Source organism: Cucurbita pepo, unplaced genomic scaffold (assembly GCF_057944985.1).
Source record: "Cucurbita pepo subsp. pepo isolate OVF unplaced genomic scaffold, ASM5794498v1 scafford_3, whole genome shotgun sequence".
Taxonomy (NCBI): Eukaryota; Viridiplantae; Streptophyta; class Magnoliopsida; order Cucurbitales; family Cucurbitaceae; genus Cucurbita; species Cucurbita pepo.
The window spans coordinates 445,080-454,171 of record NW_028257908.1 but is presented as its reverse complement, the minus strand read 5'-3'; the positions used below and the strand labels follow the sequence as shown (position 1 = coordinate 454,171).

The 9,092-nt window shown below is 35.0% G+C and overlaps 1 pseudogene; it reads left to right on the top strand.

Annotated features, from left to right (window-relative positions):
- Positions 1 to 4,223: 4,223 nt before the first annotated feature.
- LOC147786274 (putative polygalacturonase) lies at positions 4,224 to 7,096 on the top strand (annotated as a pseudogene).
- Positions 7,097 to 9,092: the final 1,996 nt, after the last annotated feature.

Here is a 9,092-nt window from a genome sequence, read left to right as displayed (position 1 = left end):
TTCTTCTCTAGAAAACACAGCCATGGTCTTACGTGTTTAAATATGAAATACTGAAATTTAGAGAAAACAAAAACAAATACAAAATAATTTAAAACGATGAAATGCAAAACAACCTATTCTAACTTAAGACTAGAAATTTAAATATGAATCTACCCTATGCACGTGCCACAGTCTCTGCTCGCGATGCCGCTGTCCTCCGTACAAGTGCGCCTTGCCTTTACCTGAAAAATGATGTGGCACACGACCTGAGTATTTCAAAGAATATTCAGTAAGTGGCCTCACTATAGGGGGCCATGCAAATGCAAACACATGCAATCATGATTTAGGGACGTATCTCTAATCATCTTAGGGGTGGCTTCCAGTCTCGGACAAATTGGATGTGTAGTACTTCCCTACACACGACTCACATGTGCGAGTGTGAGTCCCCAGGGCGCTCGCACACCCCCTGGACCCTCTGGTCAAGCTAATCTGTAGCAACGTCCGGAGGTCAGCGGAACCCCATAGTGTCATGCGCCTCATGAACACTCTCATCTGTGTGCTTTCGCACCTGTGCGCATTCGCGCTCATCATAAGGTGTGCGTCCGCACTCATCATCTCTAGGGGAAGTAGCCTTATGCTTATGAACATACAAAATGCATGAGGTCCCTCTAAATCCATCGTAATGTCTCTTCTGACACAACCCTCTAGTCTCATCTCTTTGTTACTCTAGGTAACGCATACTCGTGGATATTTATATAAATATCATTTTCATGCTCTTAGGATTGTGTCCTATGTCGATCTAACGACATGATGCAATATGGCACTCATCATCATCTAGCATGCTCAATATGGAAAACATCATCATATTAAGGTAAAAATCATGCAATCATCATGCTCATCATAATGCCACAACGTGCGTCAAACATATCAAGCGTCACTCAACAAAATATGTATATACTGCACATATCATCAAGCATCATAATCCACACATCATCATAACTCATACAATTATTTAGCCTATCCTATAGTAAGGTCACTTACCCGGTTAGCTTATACGGGTGTCACCAATTTATCCTTAATGAAAGTTCGATTTTTCCCTTTGCATCCAAGCCAACCTATATGAATCCATGGCATCAATTTCATGTTCAATTCTCTAACTCTTACAATGGTTCATGTGCTAAACTTCATGCGAGCATTAAAGACTATTCAAATTAGGAAATATGCGCTACATATATACGATATATTTAACCACATTTTTGTTTTATTTACGAATTAAACAAAAAGAGAGAATCTGAGATATTTAAATAAAATTTAAATATCTTAATCAATTATGTGTCGGAATTGATTGGGATTGACATTTGAATTGATATTAAATATTAATTAAATAGTTTGATTAATCATTTAATATTACTTTAATTTGAAATTGATCATTCAAATTAATTGTTGAATAAAAAATGAAGAAGGTCAAAATGTTGACTTCATTTAATGGAAAAATGCATGTTAGTGAAATTTTGAGGTGTCATAATTTGGTTTAACCAAACTTGCATGCTTGCCAAATAAACCCCACAAATTTGAGTGGAATTTTGAGTGTCAAAATTTGGTTAACTTCAAACATGCATGCTCGCCACATAATCCCAAACATTTGAGTGGAATTTTTAGTGTCAAAATTTGGTGATCTCAAAATTGCATGAACATGCAAACATGACTCTTTAAATAGAGTGATCATGGTACATGGAAGGACTTGTTCTTCTTGGTGAAAAACCTTGAGAAAAACCTCTCACAAACACTCTCTTCACATATACAAAATCCTTCCCAAGTTTAGTCACTCACCGGATTCTACAATCCCGTTCTAAGGCCGAAGGATAGTGGAGAAGACATTAGTGGTGGTTCGAAACCGGTTCGTGAGGAAAAAGGAGTTTAAACTACAAAAGGTTAGTATCTAAACTCATTAAGTTTTAATAATTATGAACATGCTAGTTATATACTATAATTGATGTTCTAAAAGTGCATAAGATCCAAATTGCTTCCGCATGTGTTATATTAACACCATCAGAGTTAAGATTCCGAACTAAGCGATTTGCTCGAGATTCAATTAACATTAAAATTATCAACTAAATAAACTCTGGTGCCCATGAAATTTTAATGCTAAGCATATGATGGCATATTAAGATTATATATGAAACTTTTTTGTCGTTAGAAAAGATTAAGTAGCTAAACCAAGTAATGGTGTAAAATAATCGTAATGCCCCTAAGGTAACCTACCTTCGATTCATGTTCCGAATGATCTCCAAATGTCATAAAATTCTTTCAGATGCTTATTTCGTTATTTATAAGGATCATATTAAGTTTTTGAATCATTAGATTATGTTTGGGGCTCGAACTAAGTTTAGGATGCTAAATGTCTAGAATGCCTCTAGAGTAATGTATCATTGGTTCATGACCTAAATGATATGAGATTTTTATAGAATGGAATAAGATGTAATTTCATGGGAGTTCGTTTAGGGCTTGAACCAAGAATAAAGTGTAAAATGACTCAAATGCCCCTACTTGCCTAAGCATTGGTTTATGGACCAAATGACCTAATATTTTATATATAGTCTATTTTCAAGGATACAAGGTGTTATGCAAGATTTAAAATTAGTATTTTTTTTTAGGGTTATACAAAGAATAAATACAAAACCACAAAAATGACCTACATGCCTAAGCTTTGGTTTATGGACCAAATAACTCTAAATGACCTAAGATTTTATATATTCCTATTTTCAATTATATAAGAGGCAATGAAAGTTTCCAAAGTTATTGGAGCATGCAGAGGGGCTAAACCAAGAAAGGAAAAATGACCAAAATACCCCTAAGACATGGACAATTTCAAGGTTCAAACTCCCTCCAAATGACTTAAAGATTTAAGTAAAGTCTATATATAGGAACATGAAGATCTACCCAAGAGTTTAGGGAGTTTGAAATATTTTAAGAGATAAATAAATGGCCAAAATACCTATATAAGGATTCTAATATGTTTTCAAGGCGACAAGTTTTATGAATCTTATAAGAGACATATGCCATGTAAGTTTCCAAGGACATTAGAACATGGTTGGGCTATAAGCCAAGACTTAAAGGAAATGACTAAACTACCCCTAAAGAACCTAAAGGCTCCTAGTAAGGATCCATGGTTTGTCTAATTATCTCAAGACACATGTTAGGATCCTTATAGAGACTTAGGAAAGTTGTTATGGAGTTCACATTTACATGGCCTATGAGATTTTCGACTCATGTGTTGTTATGCTATGAGAATAACCTTTTGTGCAAGAACTAAAGAAACCAGGAGACTAAGAAAACACTCCAAAGACAAGTACCAAGAAAATAGCACAACACCAACCCTTAACCACCAAGACTCAAGAACATGAAGAGAAACTCATGTATGATATTACACAATTAGAACCTATTTAGGATATTACCCAACACTGAAACGGTAAAAGATGAAAAATACTCTTACCAACTTAAAATAATTCATGAAGATTCTAGTTATGACAAATATGGTCTCACGATTGACTTGAGCTCATGAGGATGACGTGTTACACAAACAAGAAATGTACACTTTAGGGCCATGAATTCTAAGCATGTCATGAAGATAGAGTGTGTTACCGGTACGCATTACCCTAGGGTTAGCCTATGAGGTTATGCAAAGATTTTCTAGCCTAACGATATGAACAGGACATGAGCATTACACACTCCATGCCCTAAAGTTATCATGATTTTAAAGAATGCTAGGTAATACTCTAATTATGTTCAAGGTGACCCATGACCTCTTACCATGCGGTGCTTCTTGAGGCCCATATTTTTCTCTTCTAGGTGGGATGCCCTGCATCACGGTTCTACATATTCAACCATGCAACATCGTAATCTTGACACACTCACGACAAGCCTTAAGAGAAACTTAAGCCCCATATATATTTTTCACCTGACTTTGTAGCTTTTTCAAACCTTAGGCGAGGTTTATCTACGCCAATCTTAAACATGTTTTTTTTCTTTTTTCGGATTACTGAAAATGATTATAGGTTTTTGTTCAAAACCGCGATTTGTTGAAGAACTTTTTTTTCTTATATCCGAAAATTCGAAAATGTAACCAATGCAAATATGAATACATAAACCCGACCGCAGTTTCAGCATTATTTTCTTAAGCAACAAAAAGATATTGAATCATCTTCGATTTTTTTCGGCAGCTTACAGTGGCAAGAATCTCGGCCATGATCGTACTGGCATTGGTGAGCTTAGCCACCGTGGACGCTATGAATTCGCACTTGAGTTCGAACTCTTTGAAATTTCAGGCGATCAATTGCCAGAAACACTCGGCGTTGCTGACAGAGTTTGGCGACGTCAGCGACGGAGTAACTTCAAATACTCTCGTGTTCCGAAAAGCGATTGAACATCTCAACACACTGGCGGTGGATAGCAGTGCTCAATTGGTCGTGCCATCGGGGAAATGGCTGACCGAAAGTTTTAATCTGACTAGCCATTTGATATGAACCAAAAGATATCAATCATACAATATACTTCAATGAAGATGGGAAGAAAAAGTTATTAAAATTATCAAAAGTTGTTTCAATTCATGCACATTGAAGAAGAATGAAGTTTGATTGTTATAAATTTTGGGTGGGTTACAATTTAGAATTATTGTATTTTAAGACTTTTTATTAAATTTAGGTTACAATTACATAACGGTTGATTATGGCCATTAAGTATGAATGTTACAACTCTTGGGATGCCTGTAATAGTTTCATTTTGAGGCTATATAAGCCATGTATGTTGTATTTGTAAGCAGACTTGGAAAATATAGAAAGAAGCATTTATGCTTTTCTTTAGTCAATGGCTAAGTTTCTTTGCAATTCTATGTAGTTTAGATTGCATGTAGAATCATTCAAGCTCGACATGATCAATCTTGCTTGTGAAATGATTCAAATCTCAAACAAGTGTTCTTGCGTTGAGATATTTGATCAACAAGAATCATTCAAGCTAGACATGATCGATCTTGCTTGTGGAGTGATTCGAATCTCAAACAATGTTCTTGCCTTGAGATATTCGATCAACAAGGTAATCTAAATCTTATTCCCCTTGTATTGATTCCTTATCTTATCATTTGGTATTAGAGCTTCAGGCTCAAGATCGGATATATGTTTCCTTTGCGTTTCTTTTCAATTTATTTTTTTATCTTTTTCGTTTTCAATCTTTTTCCCCTTGTAGTTGATATGAACCAAGAGACATCAATCATACAATATGCTTCAATGAAGATGTGTAGAAAATATTGTTGAAATCATCAAAAGATATTTCAATTCATGCCACATTGAAGAAGAATGAAGTTTCATGTGATAAATTTTGGGTGGATTACAATTTAGAGTTATTGTATTTCATTAATGTAGTTTAAGAGTTTTTATTTACTTTAGTTAGAATTACATAATGGCTAATTATGGTCATTGAGTATGAATGTTAGTATACCTTTAATAGTTTCATTCTGAGGCTATATAAAGTCATGTATGTTGTATTTGTAAGCAGACTTGGAAAATATAGTAAAAGAAGCATTTGTGCTTTTCTTTAGCCAATGACTAAGTTTCTTTGCAATTCTATGTAGTTTAGGTTGCATGTAGAATCATTCAAGCTCGACATGATCAATCTTGCATGTGGAGTGATTCGAATCTCAAACAAGTGTTCTTGGGTTGAGATATTTGATCAACAAGAATCATTCAAGCTAGACATGATCGATCTTGCTTGTGGAGTGATTCGAATCTCAAACAATGTTCTTGCCTTGAGATATTCAATCAACAAGGTAATCCGAATCTTATTCCCCTTGTATTGATTCCTTATCTTATCACCATTTCACACTTTTTATCGATAAAGAAGTTAAAATTCTTGCATCCTAGGTTGGACCTATGACTACTTTATTTTTATAAAGCTAACAATTTTGGGAGTGGTGATTTGAATTTTAATCTTTAATTGAAAATAAATGAGTTAAATTTGTTCCTCATAATTTAATGGTGCATAATTTATGGGAGGGGAAGAGATGCTCTGGGTGAACCGTAAAGCAGCCTCATCTTTGGAACTAATCTCACCGATGTGGTTATCACTGGTGATTATTTTTCTCTTACCTTTTAACATTCTAATTTTTTTTAAATGGTTTCCAAAATTGTATTCTTATAGGGTTATTTACCTTTTAACATTCTAATTTTTTTTAAATGGTTTCCAAAATTGTATTCTTATAGGGTTATGTGTTATCCGAATTTAATAAAGAAAATTAAGGTAAATGAAAACATAAGAAAATTATTTATAGAAAATAAAGTTGGATTGATGACATGGTTTAGGTAACAATGGTACAATCGATCGTCAGGGATCTTCTTGGTGGGAAAAGTTTAAGAAAGGGGAGCTCAAGGTAACACGACCATATGTGATCGAGATCATGTACTTTGATCAAATCCAGATCTCAAATCTCACTTTGATCAACTCACCTTCTTGGTTCGTCCATCCCATCTATAGCAAGTTTGACTATTTCACTTCAATTCCAATATACTTGTATTTTATGATTATACTTAAAAAAAAAACAAAATAGTTAAACCTTGTAATAGTATATCATTCAAATTACTCCCCACTCAAAACAATTTTGAATTATATACATACATTATTATGATTTAATTTAGTTTGGTTTGGTTGGGTCAAATGTGATTATCCAAGGGCTTACCATCTTGGCTCCCGTTACCGTACCCAACATCGACGGAATCAATCCAAGTTCCCTTCTTCTATACCTTTAAAACTTTAGAGTTCTTTTCTTCGTCAATCTCTCTCCCTAATTCTCTATTCAATTCATCCAATTCTTGTTCCAACACTCGAATCGAATACTGCTACATTGTCTCTGGTGACGATTGCATCACCATCAAGAGTGGATGGGACCAATATGGTATCAAGTTCGGAATGCGGACTGAGACCTTGTCATTTGTCGCCTCACTTGCATCTCACCAGATTCTGCAGGTATTGCCCTTGGCAGCGAAATGTCGGCGGAATTCGAAACGTCAGGATCGAAAACGTCACTGAAATCAACACACAGTCTGCTATCAGAAACTACTTTGTATTTTAACTATGTTCGAGACGTCTAACTTATTGAGATATAATATCTAGAGTATATATTATTTATAGAATATATCTCAGATATTATATCATAATATTCTTTATTTATGATTTGATTTATAGTATATTTTATTTTATTCTGGTATTTAATTATTTTATATTTTCCTCATTTGTACTGGTTTGTATCCTATTTAAAGGATATCAATATCAATGATAATACACACCTTCCCAATTATATTTTCTATCTCATTCTTAACATGGTATCAGAGCACAGATCTTGGTATTCTTAAATATCAAAATTTTCTCTATGGCGGAATCAGCCAAATACAGCTTCAAAAATTCGGATGTTGATTCAACACATCCTTATTATATTCACCATTCTGATCAGCCAGGATATTCACTTGTTCCAATCAAATTAAATGGAACAAATTATCAGTCCTGGAGTAAATCAGTTATGCATGCTCTCATTGCCAAAAAGAAAATTGGCTTCATTGATGGCACAATTGAAGAACCGTCTCAAGATGCAAATTCAATCGAATTTGAACTATGGAATCAATGCAACAGTATGATAATATCTTGGTTAACTCATTCAGTTGAAGCAGATATCGCTGAGGGTATTATTTACGCCAAGACAGCTCGTCAAGTGTGGGTTGATCTTCACGATCAATTCTCACAAAAGAATGGTCCAGCAATTTTTCAGATACAAAGGTCTATAGGAATGATGTCGCAGGGAACCATGGCACTGTCAGTATATTTCACCAAGCTCAAAGCACTCTGGGATGAATTGGAAGCATACCGCACACCATTTACCTGTAATCAACGTCAAATACATATTGATCAACGCGAAGAAGACAAGTTGATGCAACTACTCATGGGACTCAATGAATCTTATAAAACGGTGAGATCCAACATATTGATGATGACTCCATTACCTAATGTGAGGCAAGCCTATTCATTACTTGTACAAGAAGAGATGCAGCGTCAGGTAACTTCTGAACCTACTGAGAATTTCTCGATTGCATCAGCAGTGCAGAAGAAAACAACATATTCAAAACTCGCGAAGGATAAATCATGTGAACACTGCAATAAAAGTGGTCATACAATTGATGAGTGTCGATTCCTTAAGTTTCACTGTAAATTTTGTGATAGAAGGGGACATACAGAATATCAATGTCAACAGAAAAATAATTCTAGAAGGGCAGTACGATTCAATCAACGCAACAATCGAGGATATCGATCATCTGCAAATATGGCCGATGTTTCTCAGTTGAATACAGAAGAACAGTCACCTAATTCCATCCCAAATTTTTCTTCTAGGCAATTACAACAGATTGTACAAGCCTTATCTGCACTCAATCATCGTCCTTTTGGTAATTCTGATAATAACATCAATGTTGCAGGTTTGTTTCCAGTATCTGCATTATCTGCATTATCTATTAACTCTACGAGTTCTAATCCATGGATTATCGATAGTGGAGCTACAGATCATATAATATCCAAAGCTTCTGTTATGACTGAACCAAAGGCTACCACCATATCTACAATAAATTTGCCTAATGGAGGGACAGCACATGTGTCACATACCGGCAATGTTTCTTTTAATCCTGACCTTAAATTAAACAATGTTTTATGTGTGCCTTCATTCAACTTAAACCTAATGTCCGTCAGCAAACTTACCAATGACTTGAAATGTTATGTGACCTTTTATCCTGATTCTTGTGTTATGCAGGACTTGGCTACGGGGAAGATGATTGGCTCGGGTAAACAATCCGGAGGTCTCTATCATATTTCTTCATCTCCAATCAAGTCTTCAGCAAATCAAGTATCTCAGTCATCTGATTTGTGGCATTTACGCCTAGGTCATCCTTCTCCTTCTCGTTTTAAATTTCTAGCTGATCAATTGCACCTTAATAATACTACTCTTTCTCATAATTGTAGTATTTGCCCATTAGCAAAACAAACTAGGTTGTCTTTTCCAAAAAGTTCAATAACAACTCATTCTGCCT